Below are 4745 nucleotides of genomic sequence, written 5' to 3'. Positions count from 1 at the left end.
TTGGGTTCCAAATCCAGTGCAATAATGAGGTTCTGTAAAGTTGGACTCTGGGCTCAAAGGACTGATTTTCATGGTAGCCTATCTTCCTATAAATAAAGGAGATTGAATTTAACACCCTGCGACCTCCTTGCCTTCTTGAGCCACTTCTCTCCTCAGTGAGTTGACTGCCACACAAATAGAATGTCTAGTGAGCACCACACAGGTGGGGGGTGAGCATGAGAGTTTGTCCTTTTGTTATTTTTATTTTTTAATTATGTCGGGCTGGAGGACTTGTCTTCAATGCTTATTTTATGATCACTGGGCTATTTAACAAGGAGCCCAAGTGGTACAAGGGCTTAAGTGCTTGACTACTAACCGAAAGCTGGCGGTTTGAATGCCCCAGCTGCTCTGCAGGGGGAAAAGGTGGCAGTGTGCTTCGTAAAGATTATCCATGGAAACCAGTTCTACTTTGTCCGATAGACTCCCTGTCCATCACCATGGACCTCACAACAATGGGTTTGGTCTGTGTTTATATGGCTGACCAGAGTTCCCGGATAGTGCAAATAGTTCATCAATTTGGCTTCTAAATGGAAGGTTGAGTTCATAGACAGGTGCCTCAGAAGAAAGGCCTGGTGATCTCCTGCCTGAAAATCAGCCACTGGAATCCTATGGAGCACAGTGCCACTCTGACACACAACTGTCATCATGAGTCAAAAGTGACTCCTGCAACTAGTTTGTTTATTATAAAAAAGCATCATCAGACATCCCTTTGATGTGAGAGAGTTAAAATAAGTAGAAAAATGCTTTGGCTCATGTGGAAATGCTCTCCCTCTTCCCCTCAAGTCTCTTATGTACCTACATATATTGTACCCATTCTTTACCTTTCACCTGAGGTGTCCCACTCACTCAGCTTCCTGGAACCAGTCCAGCCAGTGGCTGTCTCTCTTTTGGGCCTCTCAGAGTGAGTGTAGTCTGTAACATGATCTTTTGCTCCTAAGGACCACCTATTTTGAGTTGGAATTGCCTGGATGGATGGCAGTGGGCATTTTAAAATGTTGCTTAGTTTGTTGTTTTAAAATTATATATATATATATATATATTAAAAAAAACTATGGGGCAAGGGAAATTTTCCATGGACTTTTGGAAGTCTGTATTTATTTCTACATATACCTCAAAAACCAGAACCCAAATCACTGTCAGGAAGTTGATTCTGACTAGTAGCCACCCTATAGGACAGAGTAGAATTGCCCTGTGGGGTTTTGAGGCTATAAATCTTTACAGGAGAACGCCTCGTCTTTCTCCAGCAGAGCTGCTGGTAGTTTTGAACGGCTGACTTTGAGGTTAGCAGCCTATGCATAACCCTCCATGCTACCAGGGCTCCTGATTCCTTATTTATCAACTGTTCCATTTTCTGACATTTTAAATTTACAACATCGAAAAATTTCTCTGGTGGTCCAGGCTCCACAGGGGGCCATGGCCTGGGGCACAGTACATGGACCACCTAACTGACATACCAAAGGCCCTGCGGATGACCACCTCCATGGTGGGCAGTGGCCAGTCACTAGTGTGGGAAGGCATTTCCTATTCAATCTCCACACCTTTGTCCAGCCTCAGAGGCAGGAGGCAACACTGGGACAACTCTAATTGCTGTCGGCAGTGGGAAACCAAGCTAGACCCAAACGTGTTGAGGAGGCTGGAGGGGGCAGAGAAGAAGGTGTCAGGAGGCAGGAAGAGGGTGAGGGGGAGAAGGCCTGTACAGGGGTAGGGCTGACAGAGGATGGGTGGGGTCCCTACCCAGGTGGGAAGTGTGAGGGGAGAGGTGGCAGGCAACACCCAGCCTCCACAAGCACCATCTGAACCCCTGCTGACTCCACAATGGTGAGAAAGGTGTGGCGGAAAAGGGGAGCTAGGCTAGCTAACGTGGAGTGCGGCTCTGTGCGGTAGAGCAAGGCAGTCCCAGTGCATAAATCACTCTGAAGTTCAAGGACAGCGTTGACTGCCTGCATCCCAGGATGGGCTTGGAGGTAGGGTTTCAATTAGCTGTGGCTCCCTCCTCAACCCACGTCCTTCCACCTGACTCAGGCGGAGCGGCACGTGGCAAAACTGATGTCCTGTGATGAAAAATAAGGACTCATTTCTATTTGGATGCAAAAGAAAGACTTTACTCTTAGGACTGCTTCAGCTCAAAAGTTTTGATAAGATGTGGGTGGAAAAAAAAGTATATGTTTAAGGTTTAGGTTCGTTCTCAAAGCAACTTTGTATTTAGTTGGGTCCTTAAGGAATGTAGCATGGCATGATTCCTAAAACCACAAAGTTGCTTAAGGAGCTTAAAAATCCACAGAAGTCTATGTTGTTAAGTCCGCACGAGTGTGCCTTGTGAGAAGTAGCCTCCACTCGTCTTGCATTGAGGCTGTCCCAGGAGGCTGTACAGGTGATTCTCCCATCAACTCCACTTGCACGTGAATGGCGCCCAAGACTTGCAGTGCGCAACGTGAAGAACCTCTTGCGGCAACTTTTGCTTTGAGAAAGAGAAACGGGATCTCGTTACTTCTCCAAATGCTTTCCCGGCACCATGTCACGGGCTGTGGGCTGTTTCGATGACAGCTTTGCTCCTCTGCATGGGGCATGTGAACAGAAGAGGAAAACTGGGAAAGGCACATTTTCAAAGGTCTTGGAGTAACAGAGGAAGTGAAGCGATGAGCCTGCTGGCATAAGTTGGAACTTTGAGGAGGGAAGGATAGATGTCTGAGGGCTGATAATCCATTCTCCCCAGCAGGACTTGGATCTGAAGCCTCATCTACTTTCCATCAGATCACAGAGGAGTGGGGTCTGCTTTGGAGATGTGCGAAATAACTTTCTCAGGGAGGCCAAGGGGTGGCAGGAAGGGCCACGCGTCGGAAGTGTGCGACACTGAGGAGATCAAATTTTCTTACCTGAACAAAGATCATAAGTGAGATCTTAATTGAGTGCAATAAATCAGTTAAAAAATGAAATTAATACAGCACAGGCACACTGACCTCTGGCAAATAAAATCTAGTTCCAACGGAACACATAGTTTCATGTCTCTTGGATCCAGCATCTGGAGACAGACAAGCAAGCCCAATTAGAAGTGTACACAATGCCATGGCGACGCAGAGTGGGCAAGCTCAGGGGCTCTGGGCCTCAGAGGAAGGAAGGACCACTTGGCAAAGAACAGCAGGGTTCAGAGACAAATCTGGATTCTGGATGAGGTCTAATTAGGAACCGGAAGGAGTTCTTTTGTCTTTTTTATCTAAAACAAAGGCACTAAAGTCCGAGGTGTCAGCCAGGGTTAACTGGTCCAGGAGAGAACCAGGAATGGAGCGAGCTTTCCACCTCAGGTCACAGCTGGTGAAGTATTCCGTGGTTTCTGGGAAATCCTGAGCAAGAAAGGGACAGGACCGCAGTGATCTTCTGGGAAGATCAGTGTCTGCGAGTGTAGGAGTGGAGGAAAACCGGAAACAGGGAGCCTAGTCAGTGAGTAAATGTAAGCAAGCAGGCTTGCTGATTAGGGTGGCGCCAGGAAGGTTCCAATCTGAAGCATTGTGAGGAGGTTGGTGTCTGAGGAGTTGGGGCTGGGGACAGGGAGGGGGACTGCCAGGAGGGAGAGCAGAGCACTCACAAAGGGAAAACATAAGGCAAATATTCTGGTTAAATATGGTTTATGCAAATCGTCCTTTTCAAAGGTCTCGTAGGAAAGTCCCTCTTTTGTTAGATTTCCTGTACACGGACCTGCCTCTTGTCATCTTAATATAGGATCTGGCGCAGGAACTTGTCAACATTGCTGTGGGCTCAAGGAGACGAGAGGATGGGAGCACCCCAGAAAGAAGGGGGTCTGAATCATTGAGTCAGTTTTACATGAAAGCAATCCGAGTGAGCTTCAGAAACGCAATTTTGACAGATACCCTGAAGCAGACTGGCCAGTCCTGTCCTAAGGTCCCAGGAAGCCTTCGCCATGCCTGTTACCTGAGGCTCGCTTTCGACTCTATGGTGTGTGGGTCTAAGGTGGACAGATTGTAGGCTGGTTTGAATTCATCCAGTGCTGCGGAAGAGAGACTCGGAGCTCTGCAGATTACAGCCAAGGAAATCCTAGGGAATGGTGTTATTTATAACGCACAGGGTTGCCATGAGTCAGAAGAAACTTCATAGCAAAGATATTTTCCTTTTAGGAGCAGTGGCTCCCAAATATTTCTATGATGAGGAGCACTCATTAGAATTAAAAAATAGTGCGGTTATTTTATTTTACTCCACGCTAAAGAAAATTCAGATGTGCATATCTATTAATAAATAAAAAATAGTAAAAGATATTTCTGGACCTAGAGATTAGAAATCATCTGTAGGCAATTGGGCACCCCCTCACAGAAGGGTCCCAAGGAAGAAACAAGCCAGGCAGGGTACAGTACAGCACCGATGAAACATACAACTTTCCTCTAGTTCTTTAATATCTCCCCCCCCCACTATCAATTCCACCCCAATTCTACCTTACAAATCCGACTAGACCAGAGCATGTACATGGGTACATATAAGAGCTGGAAACAGAGGGAATCCAGGACAGCTAAACCTCTCAGGATCAATAATGAGTGTAGCAATATCAGGAGGGTAAGGGAAAGGTAGTGGGAGAAGAGAACCAATCACAATGATCTACATCTAACCCCCTCCCAGGGTGGTGGACAACAGAAAAGTGGGTGAAGGGAGACAGTGGGTGAAGGGAGACCTCGGTCGGTGTAAGACATGAACAAATAATAATA

The sequence above is a fragment of the Tenrec ecaudatus genome, chromosome 1, assembly GCF_050624435.1.
Source record: "Tenrec ecaudatus isolate mTenEca1 chromosome 1, mTenEca1.hap1, whole genome shotgun sequence".
NCBI lineage: Eukaryota > Metazoa > Chordata > Mammalia > Afrosoricida > Tenrecidae > Tenrec > Tenrec ecaudatus.
This window is presented reverse-complemented; position numbering follows the sequence as displayed.